General features: G+C 32.4%; 1 long non-coding RNA gene across 3 annotated transcripts in view; it reads right to left on the bottom strand.

The window, feature by feature from the left end:
- LOC114945987 (uncharacterized) overlaps positions 1–13,422 on the bottom strand; it is a 141,847-nt gene extending 128,425 nt beyond the window's left edge. For all 3 annotated transcript variants that reach the window (XR_014924475.1, XR_014924474.1, XR_014924473.1), the window contains exon 1: positions 12,988–13,422. This is a non-coding gene — a long non-coding RNA (uncharacterized LOC114945987). The remainder of the gene's footprint in view (positions 1–12,987) is intronic.
- Between the last annotated feature and the right edge of the window lie 8,543 nt (positions 13,423–21,965).

The raw sequence follows: 21,965 nt of genomic DNA, 5'->3' as shown, positions 1-21,965 counted from the left end.
AAAAATATGATATCGTTAATGTATTTTGACAGAAATCTCTCTCGCTGCGCTTCAAAAATCTTTCAAGAATACAATCAAAGTCTCGACGACACCGTATAACTATTATGCCTCTCATGCGAATCGTACTTGAAACTTGAGAGGACTATCGAATGTCTTGAAATGGCCTGGTAGGATGGTCATTGCGCGACATTTCCTTAAAATGGGGGCAAACTGACCCTTTTTGCTTGTCCTCAATAACGCGAAATGTCCAGTCATCAACAGCCCCTGATATTTCGAAGACATCGTAAAAATGGCGATATCCGTATCGCATCTGACGCGAAAATGGCGCAAGAAGTGAAACGTGTGTGCGAGCGACAGCATTTTCCTCCTTTCTTCTGTGACCAAATATTTGTCATTAAAAAATTTCATACTTGACATTACGCGGTATATTAAATTTTTTATAAAACGCATCCAAAAATTAAAACAAAAATTATACAATGTATACAGATTAAAAAAATTATAATTATATTTAATAATGAACGTTTTTAGTCTCGTTGTTATTTTTGTTTTCTTCAGGATCGAGAAGAATTTTCGTATTCTCTAGATCGTCATAAAATATATTATAATAACCGCTTATTAATTTCCTTCCTTTCTCTCCGTTGTGGATTTCTCGGAATAATACAAACTCGCGAATAAGGTTGAGTTTTTGCAATCTCGCGGATCGACCGCTCGTCGGTTGTAGTTTTTAACGGCGGAAGACTCCGCATATCCGCGCAAGCACATTTTACGATCATCTGATCCGCGCCGTATTTGCGCAGAGAGAAAGAGAGAGATTCTCCGTCGATTCTCCCCATGCGGGTTTCAACTACTCTACTCTTTTTTACAACTATCGTACGTCGTTCTTCCTACCGCTCCGCACTGCGAAATTGGTAGTTAAAGAGAGATCGCTTTCTGGAATCCGGAATTTTTTCCTTCGTCGAAGGACTGGCAAAGTAACCATCGAATATTTCGTCCGTTTGAAATCAGAGCTCTCGACTCTTCTCTCAAATTTAATAATTCCTATTTCGAGATCGCGATCAAAGATATATGTCTAGTGGCTTCAAAACGTCGCGTACATTTATAAAAATCTTCAATACGTATATCCGACGAATTCGAATCTCATATCTTATAATATATTTTAATATTATAATATATTATATTATTCTTATAATATATTATAATATTATAATATATTATATTATTCTTATAATATATTATAGATATATAATGAGTTATGTGGAAAAGAGCTGACCTTTCTTTCGAAAATTTTCTTCACTCATTATCAGGCAAGTGGACTTGAGAGTTTTCAAGAAATTTATTTTCTTCTTTTCTATTCAAGCAATGCGCTATACTTATGCTAAACACGAAATAAAACGAGTTCTTGAGCCAGTTCTACGCGGTTTCTGCACGCGGATTATATCCCGAGATTTTTACCGCCTCCCCGAAATGGACACTTGAGCGAAGGGATCATCGGATACGAAATACATCCGCGTATCAAAATGTAGATAAGCGAGAAAAGTTCCGTTCGCTCGCAATATGTCGGAAAGTTCGGAAGCTTCCGCAACACTCGCGTGAAACTTTTTCGCAAGCAACCTAGAACGACGCTCTAACGACCGATTGTTTTCCTAGCAATTAGGAACATACATGTAGAGACGAGCTTGAAATTTGTCTACTAAACAACATTCGTTACGAAACTCCCGAAAGTTCAAACCTGTAACTCTCTTGTGTTTTCCCGGGACCGGCTTAATTTACTCGTATAATCCGCCCTTTTGAAAAATAAAAAGATCGAGAAGAGACAACACGACATATGAAGCAAAGCGAGAGTGAAAGAGAGAAAACGTGCTTAAATTACATTGGTAATTAATATAAAATAAATAATGTATATTACGCTCATTTTCTATGTTAATAACGCTTTATAAGCGGGATGAATTTTTAATACCTCTCTATTTATCCAATTAATTTTTCTAATAATTGGAACACTTTACGTACAAAACCCCGCAAATCCGGAAGAAAGGGCTCCTAAAATTACATTGGCAATTAATATAAAATAAATAATGTATATTACGCTCATTTTCTATGTTAATAACGCTTTATAAGCGGGATGAATTTTTAATACCTCTCTATTTATCCAATTAATTTTTCTAATAATTGGAACACTTTACGTACAAAACCCCGCAAATCCGGAAGAAAATGAGGACCGTCCATTACACGCGTGCAAGAGCTTTCAGCTTTTTATCCGGTTTCTTTCTTTCCATTCGCTCACCTTTTCTCTCATCCCTCTCTTCTCTTTGACATTTGAGAGTGAATGGCGAGGTCAATGACGTAATTACGAGATTGAAAGGGCTACGAGGTTCCTCGTCGACGGCGTCTCAACGTTTCTTCTAGGTCTGACTTCTAGAATCCGTAACTACTGCCGAGCCTAGAGCCTAGAACGGAGTTTTAATTATCGCTATTTATAACCCGAAAGTAGATAATGATTTTTTCGAAATAATCAGATGTTCACGCGTAAAATGAGATATTTTTTATGTATGTACAGTCGCTCGATAGCGGACTTTTCGCGCGGAAAACTTATTGAAAAGTACAATAATAATTTAATCGACCAATTCTGGCAAATATGTAAATTTATTTAATTTTCACAACGTTTCGACCCTTATCAAGTGCTATAATATAATATTAACTATTAAAAAAATAAATATATAAGGAGCTCGAAATCGACACGATATCATAGTTATTTCGTTTTATACTATCATGTTATTATATGATGTCATATTCCAAGATCGAATTTTTATTTTTTAAAAAAGTTGTGATTTACTTTGATTTAAGAACATAGGTATGGTTGCGTATTAACGTGTGAATGTTTCTATATATATTTTATTATTTTTATATTTATTTTTCTAATAATTAATATTATATTATAGCACTTGATAAGGACCGAAACGTTGTGAAAATTAAATAAATTTACATATTTGCCAGAATTGGTCGATTGAATTATTACCATTTTTTAATTATCATCTGGTGACTTCATAGTTTTTTCTTCATATCATTTATTGAAAAGTGATACGCGGCCGCATTCGGGCGAGAAGTCGATTCCGAGCGGCGATGATCTCCTTAACTGGCCGTTCCGCAACGCGGGAAAGTCGGCGGAATTGGCTGCTGGCCAGGGAGATAGCCGCGGAAATACGACTACTCGTCCGTGGAGACGATTCGCTGGAAAACGCACCACGCTTCTCTCTTTTCTCCCGAAGGCTATTGAACGTACAGAAGAGACTGCCGTCATGAAATTGAGAAGGGTCAATGTGGAGCAGACTTTCCACAAGACGAACGACAAAGAGAAATAGAGAGAGAGAGAGAGAGAGAGAAAACAAAGGTCCCTCACAAAAGGAAACGACAGTTCCTCTCGCAAAGATATCCCTCGCGCGCAATAACTATGTTACGTTGAATGCAGCTGCGCGGAAGGTCGAATTTTCTATGCATAGAATGCGCGAGAGGTTTTCGAGATAGATACATCGTCTATCTTTGCAATATCGATGTACGATAATTCATGAGGCTATAAGGAAATATCTCGCTCTTACGATGACTTTTCCTTACATATAATATGCGCTTGTTATTTACGTACACTACGTATAGTAACAAATAACAAGGAATAACATGATGATATAGCAAATAACAAGGGGTGATATGAAAAAAAAATCGAAGATGAAAAAGAAGTTTCATTGATTAAAGGGATCCTAAACGTCTTTGAGAAGTCTGTTATTTTTTTCTGTTTCATCGACAAAATGTGAGGTTCGACAAACTATGAATCTATTTATTGGCTATACGGATTGTGTTTTACCTGAAATTAGAGCGCATCGCCCTTTGTTAATATTAATTTCTTGAACTCTTGAATTCATAATTCTGTAACCTATAGATATATAAGGCTATACAGATTGATAAATCTATTTCCTGTACAAATTAAAGTATTAATATTAATTTCAGGTAAAAAATAATCCGTATAGCCAATAAATAGATTTATAGTTTAGCTAATCTCACATTTTGTCTATAAAACAGGAAAAACAACAAATTTCTCAAGAATGTTTAGGATCCTCTGACATATTTTGTCTTTCTCCACTGGGAAAAAATCGGATTTGCGATTACAAGCAGAGAGAATAATGAGCATTACATATAGACGATGTGTACTCGATTTGCGAGTCGATATATAAGACTATACAGATTGATAAATCTATTTCCTGTACAAATTAAAATATTAACATTAACGAAGCGCTCTAATTTCAGGTAAAAAATAATCCGTATAGCCAATAAATAGATTTACAGTTTGGCTAATCTCACATTTTGTCTATAAAACAGGAAAAACAACAAACTTCTCAAGAATGTTTAGGATCCTCTGACATATTTTGTCTTTCTCCACTGGGAAAAAATCGGATTTGCGATTACAAGCAGAGAGAATAATGAGCATTACATATAGACGATGTGTACTCGATTTGCGAGTCGATATATAAGACTATACAGATTGATAAATCTATTTCCTGTACAAATCAAAGTATTAATATTAACGAAGAGCTCTAATTTCAGGTAAAAAATAATCCGTATAGCCAATAAATAGATTTATAGTTTAGCTAATCTCATATTTTGTCGATAAAACAGAAAAAACAACAGACTTCTCAAGAACGTTTAGGATCCTCTGACATATTTTGTCTTTCTCCACCGGGAGAAAAAATCGGATTTGCGATTACAAGCAGAGAGAATAATGAGCATTACATATATCCGTATAGCCAGTAAATAGATTTATAGTTTAGCTAATCTTACATTTTGTCTATAAAACAGGAAAAACAACAGACTTCTCAAGAACGTTTAGGATTCTCTGACATATTTTGTCTTTCTCCACCGGGAGAAAAAATCGGATTTGCGATTACAAGCAGAGAGAATAATGAGCATTACATATATAGTAGATATGTGTACTCGACATGCGAGTCGATTTGGGCTAAATCGATAGCCACCCTTTCTCGTGTAACTGCAGTTACTTACGGGAATACTAATTTCCCGGATTAATTCTGGGCGACCATCGGGGAGATTAATCGTGACGGAAACTCACGAGCCATCCTCCGCTAGAATCCGGCGGAAACGAGAGTGGATCGAGAGGGCCGCGTGGCCCGAACGCGTTAAATCATGCACCGGCGTCGGGATTCTATGTGTTGCGGTAAAATACATTATTAAGATACGTTATTACCGGTCAAGTTTATTACACCACCGCGATGGGGCAATGAATGAACGGTAGGTACGTACAAAATTTCGCACGATCACGCGATTACGGCGTACACGCATATAATTCCTGCGAAATTACAAGCCGCGCTGACAACGTGAGAAATATACGCTCGTGTTTACGGAGGATATCTGTCAACGTTCTAAAACACGCTTGGAAATCCAGTAATATTTAATATCGAGATTAAATACTTATCATCATTATTCTCGTCCTAAATATGTAGAATGCAATTAATATTTCACTATCGATATATTCCGCTATTATGAGCATTCTTATGTATGTGAGAGATGTGATTATTTGGAGCTTGTAAAACGAAGAGATTGTGAAGAAAGAAGAAGAATAAAGAATAAATTGATCTAATTTTTTTATGGATAAAATGTTTCCTAGCTATCTAAATAAATTTGTATTTAATATATGTATATTATTAATAATATATTTATAATATATAAGTAAAACGAAGAGATTGTGAAGAAAGAAGAAGAATAAAGAATAAATCGATCTAATTTTTTTATGGATAAAATGTTTCCTAGCTATCTAAATGAATTTGTATTTAATATATGTATATTATTAATAATATATTTATAATATATAATTAGAATTTTAGTAACTTAATTATTACTTGAGAGAGAACGAAATAGAAAAATGAGAAGCTTTCTGCAGAAAATGAAAGCAAGGTTCTGGCTCAATTACACCACACGTGTGGTTCGTAAAAAAGTAGTTATGGTCGTCGTTAAATTTCAGTATCTTCCAAGCCATGTGGTTTTGCAGCGCAAGTAGATGCGCGCAATTTGCCGCTTGGAACGTTGATGTAAACGAGAAAAGTTTCGTCAACGGTCATGCACCATGTTTGCGATATGTTTCATGAAGCGCTTATTAAAAAAAAAAAAAAATAATAACTCACGAGTACATCATATACATATGTCCGTATTGTGTTGCATATTGCATTGGTAATATTATATGTTTTCATAACATTGTGACGTATTTTGATATTTTGTTTCGCGTTTACATGTGTGCAAATATTTTTGTATATGTAAATTTCGATATTTAAAAATAATTCTTCCCGATTTCAATTTTATATTTTTTTATACAATTTTTATATTTTTTATTTTACTTTATTGTTCAATTAAATTCGCGTTATGATTTCGATACTTCATTATATATAAAGAGAAAAGTTTCATATCAGACATTTTTTTATTAAAGAAATGTATAAGTAATTTAATTAAACAAAATTTTTGCAATTTCCTGAAAGTTCAAAATGCGATTCGATTTGCTCTAAATGTATTAGTTGGAACTCGTAACGAATCAAAAGGGACATTACACGATGCTACTTTGAGAATCAACGTTCATAAAGAAGAGCTTTTCTGCTCAATATTATTTTACTTTTCTTTGAGACGAGCGTTCTCCTTTATTTTCACGAGCTATAGCATCACAAAAAGGAGGCTGTTGATGAAGGCAGAGACGTGAAAATGTTTCGAATTAGAAAACACGACGATGTGATATTTTTTCCTCTAATCTCGCTCGACGTGCAACTAGCAAAACAGGTCGTACTGTAAAATGCTTCTGGCGCAATTAAAGTTCTCGAAATCAGCTCTAAAAGTCGTAATTTTGTCTTATATAAATTCTTCGAAATTTTTAATCCAACAACTAATTGAATATTTATTTTTCTAAATAAAATAATCTAATATATTATATATATTTTCTAATCGAGACCTGTCTTTATAAATTGTCCTCATATCTTATTCAATAAAAAAACTTGATATTCTTTCTCTCAATTGCAAGAAATTGTTGCTTACAGTGACGACAAAATGACGACACATATAAGAAAAATGAGAAACTAGCTCGCGCGACGCAAACAGCTGATGAAAGTGTGATTCATTATGAAATTTCTCGTAGCGATTAACATATGGAGAAGATTTACGACACAAAGTACGATCGCGTCACACATGGCGCGCAATCCATTTTACTTTCTAACATACCATCAAACCGCACACGCGGTGCCGTTGGTAATGAAAAGGTTGATCGATCGCACAATGTAATTAAATAATTCATCATCGGACTTGTCCGTATTCGCATCGCTATATATAATGATCGCATAATAATTGAGTTAAAAAAATGTTAATTTTAGCATAAACTGTAATGAAGACTACTGCAGCTTTATTAAAATTTTTAAGATATGACTTTAAACTGTTTTAATACAAATGTAGAGTTGAGCATTACATATTATTTGTTTTTATTAATATTTATATATAAATATCTATTTATATAATATTAATAAATATTAATAAAATTAATAAAAGATAAATTAATTTAATGAATATTTATTAATTGATATTTTTATGATTTTAATATTAATATTGAATAAATAATAGATGTGTAACATTTTTTTGGTTATTATTTTATATCATATTACTAGTGTGCTGGTACACACTAGACTACTATTAAAACAGTTAATTTTTTAATTAAATTATTAATAAACTATTCAAAAATAAATAAAATAATGTTATTTTTACATTAAGAAGATTATCATAAATGTTAACTTTCTTAATTTAATTTAAAGCTATGTGTGCATCGACATTAATGATCTCATTAATTATATTTCTATTTGCATGTATTATCGCGCGATTATTATATTATAAATGCACATATTACAGACATTACAGGCAAGGATAGCTCGTTAAGATTATCCGTAAAAACAAAATCTTGTCGTCGTTTCTTGTTAATACACCGTAATGGGAAGAGAAAAGGCCGGAAAGCCATGTTCTTATGCACAGCTTAGAGCAAAAAACGAAGATGCAACAAATCCCCGGGTAATGCTTATGACTTTGCTTGCTCTCTTCCCAGTCTCGTATCTAGAGAGAGAATTTATTCTCACACTCTCCATAACCACTTTGCACTGCAGAAGTGACGCAATCCCAACAATCTTTTACAGCTTTTTTTCATATATTTAAACACATATTTTGATGAAAAGAACAAAACGATTATTTTCCCAATTAATATCAAAAGACGTTCACTTTTTCAATCTTTCAAAAATGCGATACAAAAAAATTTTATTACATTTATTTCACAGAAAAAAATTCTACTAGCATTATAAATTATGTTGCGTTTCAAAAAGACCGAGATTTAATAATAATATTTGCATAATAATTGAGTTAAAAAAATGTTAATTTTAGCATAAAAACTGTAATGAAGACTACTGCAGCTTTATTAAAATTTTTAAGATATGACTTTAAACTGTTTTAATACAAATGTAGAGTTGAGCATTACACATTATTTGTTTTTATTAATATTTAAATATCTATATATATATAATATTAATAAATATTAATAAAATTAATAAAAGATAAATTAATTTAATGAATATTTATTAATTGATTGACTTGCAGTCAATCTGCAAGTTTAAATTTACCGAACTATTTCGCACTTATAGTTTTCCGGTGATCTCTCGGAAGAAGGAACTATCATTATTCGTCGAGAGAAAAGGCCGCATTCCTCGCTCGAGAATCAATTTAACATTGCTCCTCGCGAAATCCTGTGTGCAGCGTAATTTCGTAATCACGAGTGATCGAAGCATATCGAGAGAAACATTTCGCGCGGCGAAACAGTTATCCTTTTTTTTTTTCTCCCAGTGGCGAAAGGGCGGAAGCTGTTTCGCTTCGACGGAGAGATACGTGATGCCACTGCGAATATCGGTGCTGATTTCTTCTTATCTCGGGACCGCAGGTACGAGACGCGATACAGGATTACGTGGGTTGCAGCAGTGTTACAGGATTACGTGCAGCCTGTAACGCTCGCTGTTGTCATTGCGCGTCTTATAATCCGACCGAGGCCGAGATTAAAACACTCGGCCAGCTTTATCCGGGAGAAAGAGAGAGAGAGAATTATGAAAAAAGTTCCAAAGGATGTAATGTGACGATTCGCGTATATTTTAATCATGAGCAGAGGGAAGCAAAAGGAGCATCCCCTCCTTGGAATCAGTAAAAAAATTAAGCATTTGCTCTCCTTTTGAATAAAAACTGGAATTTATTTACATATTTAATATAACAGAATAAAAATAACAAAAAAAATAAAATTTAAAAGAATTAAGAACAAAAAATTAAAAATCTAATTATACTCCCTTCTGGAAAAAAATCCTGTAGATACTCGTGATTTTAATTAAGGCACATTTCCCCTTCCTCTCACAATTTTGAGTCACATTCGCTTTGTTTAAAATCGCGAATAATAGGTACTACCTAAATTCGAATTCGAGACTTCGTTAAAATAGTCCAATGTGTAAAGAGCTTTTAGTGTTCTATCTTTATACTTCTATTAACAGCTACTGGGATTAATTAGAATCCTCTTTTAACGTCGATTGAAATCTCTTCTCTGCGAAAATCTCGTCAACAAGCTCGTGCTAAATTCTCTAATTTTAATTCCACCTGAATCTCTCGTGAATATTAATTTCGTCCACCATTTCAATATATATAGCACAATTATTATTAACATGTTGATTGCCATAATGGTCTCTGATAATCGATGCTATCAATTTTTCAAAATGCTTGCAACAATAATAAATGTTATCGAACAAAAATATAAAATAAAATATTAGAATAATAAAAATATTAATATAATAAAATATTAATAATTAATATTAATTATTAAATATTATTGATGTTTTATTAATATAAATATTATAATTAAACAATAATAAGATAATGAGAAATAAAAGTTTTTATATTTTAATATTTTATTATTATGTACTTATGATGAAAATTCAATTTCTTTTTAGCGGTAAAACATACAAAATTCATTGGACAGTCAACGTGTTAAACGTGATAAAACTTCCCGACGGCACAAGATTTTTAAGCAAGTTTTTTTGAATAATTTCCAAATGTCGATTAAGGTTCTATCGCAATATATCAAAATATATTTATAATCAATAAATCGATGCAATAAAGCAATATCATATTTTCAAGTTAATTATCAAATTTTTAATTTATAAAATTATCAATGTTATCTGTTTCATTTTCTCTCTCCGTTTCTCTCTTTCTTTGTGTGAATCAGAATATCATTAATCGCAATTAGCGACAGAATATATATTTTACCTTTAATCATTTCACCGCGAATAGGTCTTTAATATGTTTCACAAAAATGGATAGATGATAATATGATTATAAATTTTTTGTTATCGAGACACAGAGATATAAAGTTTAATTAAAAATCAAACAGAACAAATCGATCCAATCAGAGGCCGCAGACGCTAAATGATATGAGATAGAAATGAAATAATTTCCAGTTTTCCATTAATAGTGATTAAATCCGAAAGACTATCAATTCTAATACGTAATTTGTTTACGCTACGCTCTTCCCTGAAATATATTTATTAATAAACTTAAAAATAAAATAAAGCTGTTTTAGACCAAAATATATCGACAAATAAGAATATCCAGTTCTTTTATTTATATTTATATTCCGTAATTTCTATTAATAATAAATTTATACATCAAGAGACACGTTTCTCATTTCTAAGAAATGAGACGAGATAATGTCTCAAATAATGTGTTTTTGAACCACTCATATAATTAGTCATTTGCAATATATTATTAAATTAATTTTTACGCGTCGTTATACCCATTTCATTACCTAATAGCTTCATATCACGCAACTGACGAATAATTATAATAACACGCGATGTTCATTAATCATTTGATATCACTTCTAATATATATAATAGCGAAAAAAGAACGTTTGTGAGGCATTATCTTAATATTTCCTAGGAACATGTTTCTCCTAACATTTTCCTCGAAAGATAGCTTTTTAAAATAGAAAAAAGATAGATACAAATTCAAAATTTATATTTTATGAAATTGCTGTACAAATAATATATATAATAAGAGATCTAATAATGAGAAATATAAATCTCCGAGAAATATATAAAAAGCTTGAAAATCGATTCTAATTAAAAACAAAAACGAATGTTATCAATCCCTGTATAATGAAAAAGGGAAATTGGAATTTTATATCTTTGGATTCTTATTTCTTACGTTTAATTTCCAGAACTCTTACTAAAATTAATTTAAAATTTTAAACTCTTGAAAAAAACTAGGATTTTATCGATTAAGAATGTACCTATATAAAAAAATTCTAAAAATAAATATTTAATATTAAATATGTGAAATACATTTCCGAATGTAAAATACAAGATAGCTCGAACAATGTAAAGCAATCCGAAAAAAGGTGTTCATTTTATGATTGAAAATTAAATTTAAATTAAAAAAAGATTCTAATGTGCGTAAGATTTCAACAAGAGAATATATAAAATATAACAAAAAGAAAAAATTAATAACATTACTCATTGTCAGAACCAATTAAATTTTGCAGAAGAAAGAAACAAGAATAAAAATAAAAACGTACAAGACCGTTCGGGATCGCGAAAATGTTTTTCGTAATGCAATCTTTTAATAAAGGCGAGAGGAAGGCGCGCGATGCGATGACATTTTTCCCGGTCTTTTTTCGTCGGTCGGAAAAATTCGTCGGAGCAACGGGAAAAAGAGTAAAAAAAAAAAAGAGGGAAAAAGGCTCGTTAGTGGCGACGAAAGTATCAGCGGTTCGCCACAGTTGCGCTAATCTCGCAGTAATCGCATTTCGCGTAATTAGCAGCTGACTCTCATTCGTTTTTGCCCGCCTATCTCGTTGCTGGTTGATTAGTCCCGAACCCATTGGATTTATCATGATTGTGTGTCACATAAAAAATATTTCGACGAATTAAGAACGCTATATTCTTTATCTCTGAACTCTTGTACGCGAGAACGCATCGTGATCGAGTTTCCCGAATTTACGAGATATAAATTTATGAAAGTATAATATATATACGGCTTTTATTCCAAAATGATCGTGAAATCGTTAAAGTTGAAGAGTGTCGTAGGCTGTCAAGAAGGTGATCTTAAAAGGAGGTTAGTGCGCACAGCAGAAATATCTCGTCAAGGTAGATAATTTTAAAAGACTTTTGCAGTTTCTGCCAATCTCTATCAAGCATGTAATAACGTCGGTAGAAAAATGCGAAGAGATTAGAGTTATATATAGTATCGTCGTCGATCAAGCGAAAAATGTCGAATGATGCTAAAAGATAGCGGTATATTGATATATAATAATCTTCGTTTAATGGCAATCACAAAGGATATCAATAACGTTATCACATGTGTATAGATACGTCATAATATGTGTAATATAATATGATGGTTATATGCTACATAAATTTTATGAGCAAATTATTTTCTGAGCGCAATCATTTTTTAATATTTAATACAATCTTACATAGAATCGATCAACTTTTCCAAGAAAATTTGTAAAATTTATTTTCGCAAATAATAACTTTTATTTTATTTTTATTCTCTCCTCTTCTTTCTTTGAAACTTTAAAAGTGCAATAAATCAAAAAGGATGGTGAAATACGCGCGCGATAGCTTGAAAGGTTTTTTCGCTGAGATTCGTTTGCACCTCCATTAATCATTCTCATTACGCGAAATTAAATTTGAATGTATGACATAATTAAATTAATAATGAATTTATTTTATTGCTCTGTTTACTTTGTTCTAATATCACTTTTTATTACTTTATTTATATTATAACATAATGATGCAAAATGAATCTTTTTTGCGAAAATAAAGCAACAATTAATTTTACGAATAAAATAAAATATAAATGTAATAAATTAATAAAATTGTGTAAATGGTTTACTTTACGATTAACTCCGTTATTGCCTCTTCTTTCTCCTCTTTTATTCATTTTTCTTTGCTGCTCCTCGTCGCACTATAACTCTCACTCGCGAAAATTTTAATTAATTACGATCGCGTTACTTATTAAAATATGATCATCCACCATATTAAAATACCATCATACGGCACTTTATATAGCACTCCCGATATTACGACGTTAATTTTGTTTTACATTATTACGACGAAGAATACAAAAATAAAAAATAATTAAGTATCCGCCTAATGCGGCGCGGTTTAAAAAAATTCGACCAAATTCTCTGCTGTTAATAAATAGTGTAGCTAAGCCCGCTTTTTACGTTTACTAATGATACGTTTTATTTTTCATTTTAATACGAGTGGCATTTGCCAGTAGATATCACGATCGCGTTTTGAGAAATAATACGACACACGAAACAAATAAGCCAGCTCGGAGCTCAATAACAAGGTGACGGCTGACAGCTAACGGCGTCATTGAACACGAAAGCGCGCTACGTCACGTGACGTCATGTGACATCACGCTTCAAGAATTCGGCGAGAAGCGGCAAGCTATTGTATTATCTTGTTACCATTTGCCTGGCGAGTGCATATTTTCGAATGAATAAAAAATATCTCGTGGTGTACATTATATCGTTCCGCGTATTATCTCTCGAATCAAATTAATAATCGCGACACATCTCCCATTGTCAACTTCGTGTAATTGTGATTTTCATATTCTCTCGTCGCAATATAAAATTAAATACGTGCGTCGTGTGCGATTAATGGCAAAAATGCTATATAAAATATCGAGCAATTATTGCATTCTGATGAGTTTCGATAGTTATTGACAACAAATATTTCTTTCAATATCAGATTTAGATATTTTTAGTCGTGCATTTTGAATTTTTCGTCGATTTAAAATTTTAAATGTTCTCATGTGGCAATTGTATTATTTCTCAAAGTATGTCTCGCATTTTTCCATATAAAATAAAATATAAAGTGCACATAGGGTACAATTAATAAATAAAAATTAAGCAATGTACAGTGCCATATGATTGTCGTATTCTTGTGATTATTAATACACGCGCATAATCGTAATTAATTGTCTTTTCGCGAGAAAGTGTCGAATGAGTGTTGAGTGGTGAAGAAGCAAAGAGTGATCGAGAGAGAAAGAGAAGATTTGGAGAACGATTGAGCGACAGCGATCACAAAGCAAGCAATTTATAATTTTATCAACCTATTATTTATAAAATTATTTGTAAAATTGATCGTTTCTTCGCAACTCTAGATTAGATTTTATTTTTAAATATTTATGATTAACAATTTTATATAGATATATATAAAAATCTCAGCATCGTGTGTTTGACAGCAATATTTATATTCTAGATAATTTGTATAATATTACGTGAAGTTTAAAACAAATATTTTTTATGGAAATTCTACAATATTTGTTTCATTCAATATTTGTTAATAAACAAGTTGATTATGCAGAATAATTATTTTTTAAATATACTAATGATTTTTATATTGCCTTATATAATTAATATAATTAACATATTTTATTGTACATTATACATCAAGCTAGATAGTTTGGTTCGTTTTTTTTTTTTTAATAAACACAATGTCTTCAGTTAAATAAATCAATAAAATGTAAAATAAAATAAATAGATTCAACATTGCATTTCAAGAGAGCATAATTCGAGAAATCTTTTAAATTAATATTAAAATGATTTTATATATAATGTATAGAATCATAACATTTCCTCTTTACCTATTATCAACTTTCTGATCGATAAAAAACAATAGAATTGGAGTAGCAAATGATCAATAAATGATTAAACTTACTTTTATATCAGTTATTTGATTTTTCGGATGGGGATGCCAGGTCAACGCAGTAGTTTCTCGTTTGTCGCAAAAGTCGCAAAATGATTTTCGCGACGCTTCCGCGGGAAAATAAAAGGAAAGCACTCACTCTCTCGCGAGTTTTCATCAGCGCGCGCGCGAGCGACGATGTCAAACCCGTTCCGTACTTTTGAGTTTTTCGTCCTCGATATACTCCCTCGGTCATCGAACGCGCAGATAACAAAAACGCGGCCCAGCGTGATTTTTCGATGAAAGGAACGACGGGCCGCGCGAGGAAAGCGTGTTACAACACGCGAACAGCATTCGTCAAAGTTGCACAAAAGAGCATTCAAGTTATACAAGTTCGACAGTTTCAGGAACTTGGGGGAACTCGTTCCGCTATTTTTGCCGCGCATCTCGAGTGTGTTGCGTCGAATAAATTCTCTCGGTTCGCCGCTACTTTATACTTTGGATAGATCACTTTAATGTTTGTGTGTGTGTGTGAAAGGGCTCTTGAAATTCTCATACTACCGGAATTAGTTAAGAGTTTTGCGTATAAACGATTACAAGTTTCCAAGCGTGCCGATCTATGAATATAATTACAATGTTGAATCTGCATGTTTATACGTAATAATACGTTGAGAGTTTTTTCATGCTGAAATTTGTTCGCGAACCGAAAAATTCGCAAGGGAAATCAGTGATATATACATACATACAGTACCCTCCATAAATTTGGAAACACCTTACATTTTACAGTTAAAGAATTGCATGGCAGCGATCTGTTATAAATAAAAATGTCATTTAATGATTTATTTATTTTATGATTCATTTATACTAAAAATCTCTGCACAGAACTGTCAAAAGGATCCTCTTAATTTAAAAGATATATTCTCTAAAGAAATAGATCTTTAATTAGATATTGGTAACATGCAAGAATATAAACTTAATAGATATTTACAGTACCCTCCATAAGTTTGGAAACACCTTACATTTTACAGTTAAAGAATTGCATGGCAGCGATCTGTTATAAATAAAAATGTCATTTAATGATTTATTTATTTTATGATTCATTTATACTAAAAATCTCTGCACAGAACTGTCAAAAGGATCCTCTTAATTTAAAAGATATATTCTCTAAAGAAATAGATCTTTAACTAGATATTGGTAACATGCAAGAATATAAACTTAATGGATATTTGTTATCTATTACAGTAGCCTTCACAAGTTTCCATCACAAACATTTTTCATTTCACAGTTAAACAATCGCATGGCAGCGATCTGTCATATACAAAAATGTCAATTAAATATATTTAACGATTTATTGATACAGAAAATCAACAGATCGCTGTCATACGATTGTTTAACCCTAAAATGTAGGGTGTTTCCAAACTTATATCGTAAAAAAATGAAGTTTTACGCAAAAAGCGTCGCGTTTACAAACTTATGGCTTTCCATCGACTTTGCGGGGACCAAAAATTCACCTCTTGCCTGGTCAACAAAGCGGATTACCTATCCAAAGGAGATTTTCGTTCGAGAAGCGAGTTGATGGTCGGAATGCGAACGCGAACGAGACGGGAAATAAAATGAATCTCGAACGCGGCGACTGTAATCCGGGAAATGCGAGCCGGAGAAAGCAAGGAACCTTTGAGCCTTGAATTGATCTTCCCTCTCGCGAGAATTCACATTTCTTACTCGCGGAAGCAATGAAACAACTCGGGCGCGCAAAACCTTTTGTTTCCCCGAGCAAACAATTTCAAATATGTCAACTTGTACTTTTTTCTTTCTAAGATTTTATTTTCTAAGATTATAAACAGTGACAATAGAGAACAAGAGAGAGAGAGAGAGCGTCTTTCATATAAAAGAAGCTCATTGCATACCTTGCCTTGGAAAGATATTGCAGAGAAGGGCTGAAAATGATATCGCAATCTCTCTCTTTGTCTAAAGAAAATTGAATCTATTATATTCTGGTAATTAAAAACAAACACTGAATAAAAAATATATTCGTAAAATACGGAAATTATATTCAAGTTACTATTAATATTTGAAATTGATATATAAATTAACTATTAATATAAATTACTTATTCAAACTTTTTATTAAGAACGAGATTCGCGTTATAAATAACGTGTAAAATAATACAGTTATATCTAAACTTTAAATCAAATTGATTTAGATCGAATGCACCTAATAATCTTTTTTTATTTTACTTGCAATCTACTTAGCTTTCACATCAATCACCCTAGCAACTGTATCTCGAAAAGAAAGATGCGGATCAAAAATGGATAAAGAACATTCCCCCTCTTACACCTGTTTACATAAACTTTATTTCAAACATCGCTTCTACCGTCTGTGATATAAGAAAGCGACTTTTATTGGAACGCGCCCTACATCGCTCTTTTATTCGTAGGGGAGAAATTTCGCAAAATCTCCCCGATAATATATATCTCGGTCATGCTGATAATATCGCGATAATATAATAATGTTTGACTTACAAATATTTTTCGTCTCGCTAATTTTGGCGCCGCCGAATTTTCAAGCGCGAGAATGCGAGTGCTCGCGAATTTCGGCGAGTTTCAGATCGCATATGCATCACATTCGCGCGCAGGATCTCGTTATCGCGGGCACCTTCGTTTTCGCGAACAACGATGACGAATGTGTCTTGCCATATATATATATATATATATATATATATATGGGGAACGCCAACGGCGGGGTCCCGATGCAATTCTCGTCTCCCCGATGCAAATGCCGCTTTTCGCGCCGGAGAATGACGTCTAATGCATTTACCGCAACGACGTTTGCGGATGCACGTCGGGAAACGATCGCATCTGTGCAGCTTTCGTTAGGTTTCAGATGCATTAGCGCGAAACTCCTACGCAAGGTAGAGCAGATAGTTGGCTACTTTTATTCCAATTGTTATAATTGTAGATATTATAGGATTTAAGAACGTAGATATTTGAGAATCGCCAGACAAAATTTAAAAAAGATAAGATTCTTTTCTCAACCGTACTGGCAAATATTATTTATTCAATCACAACGTTTCGACCCTTCTTTGAGTCCTCATCAAGTGATTTGTAAAAATAAAAATAAAATTATCGTCTAAGAGTCTTGACGTGTTATCAAACCGACACTATGTTCGTTCTTGACATCTTAAAATTATAATTTTATTTTTATTTTTACAAATCACTTGATAAGGACTCAAAGAAGGGTCGAAACGTTGTGATTGAATAAATAATATTTGCCAGTACGGTCGAGAAAAGAATCTTACCTTTATTATAGGATTTATCGCGAGAAATGGGACGAGATCTTGTATGAAAAAACAATCGATTCATTCTCGACTCTCCGATTTTTGTCACGCAGAATCGATAATTTTTTTTTCCAATTGAATACCTTTATCGCGACATTCTTATATATATATATATTATGTTCGTAATATACGTAATTAGATAGATTAGATGTAATTTCGCTAATTGCGTTAAACTGGACATATTTTCCGCGTAATGGCACTACCTACCGACAAGTTTCATTATTATGAGTATAGTATTTCCAAAGTACCGCGGCGAAATTGCAATAGCAACGAAAGCATGGAATGTCGATAAAATTTAATACAGGCCAATTACGAACTTGTCGCGCGACATATTACTCCGTTGTTAATTGAATTATATAAGAGTGCCTTCCGAACCCCCTCAAGTACTTCATCGTGACGCAATGGCGAATTTCGACATAATTGGCAGGTATTCGACGCGTGCAATTATAATTATAAATTTATATCATCGAGCAAATATGCGGTGTTTGCTCCAAGATTCTTTACTCGACAATTCAAGCTCAAAGGGTCTTTCAAAAATTCTTGTTTATCGTTCCGGATAATATCGCGGTTCCGCGTTGCGAACGATAATGCAAGAATAATGTTGGCGTTTTTGACTGAAAAAGGAACGCGATACGATCGATAACGCAAAAATAACGACCGCTAATTTAAACAAGCGCTCGCTCGAATATAATACTACTTTAATCTACAAACATTGAGCGAATAAACATTCACTCGATTATATTTTTCAAGTAGATTTTCCTTTTTATAAAGTTAACTTTCACGAAATTGACGTTATTCCTCGAAAAGCATTTCCATTGCGACGGATTTTCTATATTATCGCGGGTATAAAATTTCTCGCACCGATAACACGCCTGTTGTTTCATGTACATTTACTTTCGAGTCACATCGTGACTAACGGACGGAAACTGGCGGCGTTGCTGTTCGACGACGGTCTGGCATAACGATTTTTCTCCGCGACTTATGCGCACCAGTAACCTTGATACGACCTCCTCGTGAAAAGAGCGAATACTAGAGTTTCTTACATGAGTGTTTTATGGCGATTGCTGTGTGTAACGCGACTGCTGCGCCGTTTTGCACGAAATGACGTATACATAATAGGAAAATTTGGGTTTTCTTGTTAAAAACGGTCCCCGTTACAATTATTTGTTAAATATTTTTAACACATTCACGTGTCAATTTAACATATTGCTGTTGGGCGTTAATTGAATTTAAATGTTAAATTATTAAAACAACTGTGAAAAGAGTTGTTAATATGTTTGGTTTTATTAGTGACGAGATTTATCTGTTAGAATACACAGAAAAAAATGTTGATTTATTATTTTATAATATAAGTGGAGATGATAAAATCTAAAATTAACATAGTTAGTTAATTTTTGCATTTATTTTGTGTTTAAATATTAGCACAATATTTTTGTCTCCATTCGACATATTCATATTATGTTAACTTAACACCAAAATTTTTGTGGACCCTTTGGGACATGTAATATCTGTTAAATTTAACCCAAATTTTTCAACTGTGTACGTATCTAAAATTGGGTTGATTTTTAAATAAGTTCCGCTGTAGATAAATAATTAATCACTTCTTCTGAGAAACCAGTATTAGTCACGGTATCTAATTATTTATTTATTTATCGCAAGAGTGCATCATTCATAAATCAGCATTCGGTTGCAGTTTGTTATGTAAAAGTAGAATTCAATTCATGTAATGGACGGATTTAAAAGTGCATCCTCGACCTATCGCGGTCAGTTCTACTTCACTCTCTTTATTCTTCGGATCTGTTGTATCAGATTTCCATTTGTTAAGATCACTCTAAAATTCATTAAATAAAAAATATATAGTATTGCTGAAATCGATAAATTTGTAAAAAAAACTTTTCTGCATCAGAAGGCTCCAAAATTTTGTGAAAAAAATAACAAATTACTATATATAAATGGAAACAAATTGTACTTAATAATAGAGAATATATATATAAATTAAAATGTATTGAAACATTTCTTTGATATAAAAACAGTGTTTTTAAGTAAAATGGAACATATTTTATGAATCAATCCAATATTTTTGCTTAATGATTTTCGAATGAATTACGTGAAAATTAAACGCATTCAGAATAATTTGGTCACATTTGTTCGTCTTCATTTATTGATCTGTTCCGTCAGAATGAGCAAGAAGAATAACCCGACTGATATAAAGTTCAGGGGAACTTTTCAAACAATCACTTGCTTCATGCAATCGAATTTTCGATCACGCGAATAATTGCGAACAAATTGCAAATATATAAAATATTTATAAATATTCTTCTCCTCGATTTTCCTTCTCTCTCTCTGCTCGCGACGAGATCAATAGCAATTACTAGAAACGATTCGTCGATTTATCGCTGTCGACTTTCAACTCCATTCATCGTCACGGCTGATAAACTTTTTTGATACGCTTCTTTTACTTCGCTTTGGCTACTTGGTTAAACGTGAAATTTCCTCAAGGATCTCTCTTGTTCCTGTGCTATCGGTCATGGTCACTCCTCGCCATCCATCTATTTCCCGCCGTTGTTTTATTTCCACTAAACGGAATACGTTAGGATCGTTGAATCTTTCAAAGTACCGAATACGCGAAAAGTCAAGTCACGCGTATATACTCGTATATATATTCATTCTTGTCAGCCACGAATAAATAAAATTAATGCAATCGTGTAAGTATCTTGACAAATTTCAAAACGTTCAGATCATCTATTTTATTCGTCAAAAATATTCATTTTTAATCAGACTGGATTCTCGTAAAATGTGTCTGAAATTTTGTTAGCCCGTTTTAGATACGTAATAATAAACCGAGAGATAAAGATATTCATTCTTGTCAGCCATGAATAAATAAAAAGTTAATTTCAATCTTATAGGTATCTTGACAAATTTCGAAACGTTCATCTATTTTATTCGTCAAAAATGTCCATTTTTAACCAGACTGGATTCTCGTAAGATGTGTCTGAAATTTTTTTAGCCCGTTTTAGATACGTAATGATAAACCGAGAGCTAAAGATATTCATTCTTGTCAGCCATGAATAAATAGAAAGTTAATTTCAATCTTATAGGTATCTTGACAAATTTCGAAACGTTCATCCATTTTATTCGTCAAAAATGTCCATTTTTAATCAGACTGGATTCTCGTAAAATGTGTCTGAAATTTTGTTAGCCCGTTTTATGGTAGATACGTAATAATAAACAGAGAGATAAAGATATTCATTCTTGTCAGCCACGAATAAATAGAAAGTTAATTTCAATCTTATAGGTATCTTGACAAATTTCGAAACGTTCATCTATTTTATTCGTCAAAAATGTCCATTTTTAACCAGACTGGATTCTCGTAAAATGTGTCTGAAATTTTTTTAGCCCGTTTTAGATACGTAATGATAAACCGAGAGATAAAGATATTCATTCTTGTCAGCCATGAATAAATAGAAAGTTAATTTCAATCTTATAGGTATCTTGACAAATTTCGAAACGTTCATCCATTTTATTCGTCAAAAATGTCCATTTTTAACCAGACTGGATTCTCGTAAAATGTGTCTAAAATTTTTTTAGCCCGTTTTAGATACGTAATGATAAACCGAGAGATAAAGATATTCATTCTTGTCAGCCATGAATACATAGAAAGTTAATTTCAATCTTATAGGTATCTTGACAAATTTCGAAACGTTCATTTATTTTATTCATCAAAAATGTCCACTTTGAACCAGACTGGATTCTCGTAAAATGTGTCTGAAATTTTGTTAGCGCGTTTTAGATACGTAATAATAAACCGAGAGCTAAAGATATTCATTCTTGTCAGC

The sequence above is a fragment of the Nylanderia fulva genome, unplaced genomic scaffold (assembly GCF_048542155.1).
Source record: "Nylanderia fulva isolate GAGA-0341 unplaced genomic scaffold, ASM4854215v1 Scaffold18, whole genome shotgun sequence".
In the NCBI taxonomy this organism is placed as follows: Eukaryota; Metazoa; Arthropoda; class Insecta; order Hymenoptera; family Formicidae; genus Nylanderia; species Nylanderia fulva.
The sequence above is the reverse complement of the archived record's forward strand: the minus strand, read 5'-3'. Positions and strand labels throughout refer to the sequence as shown.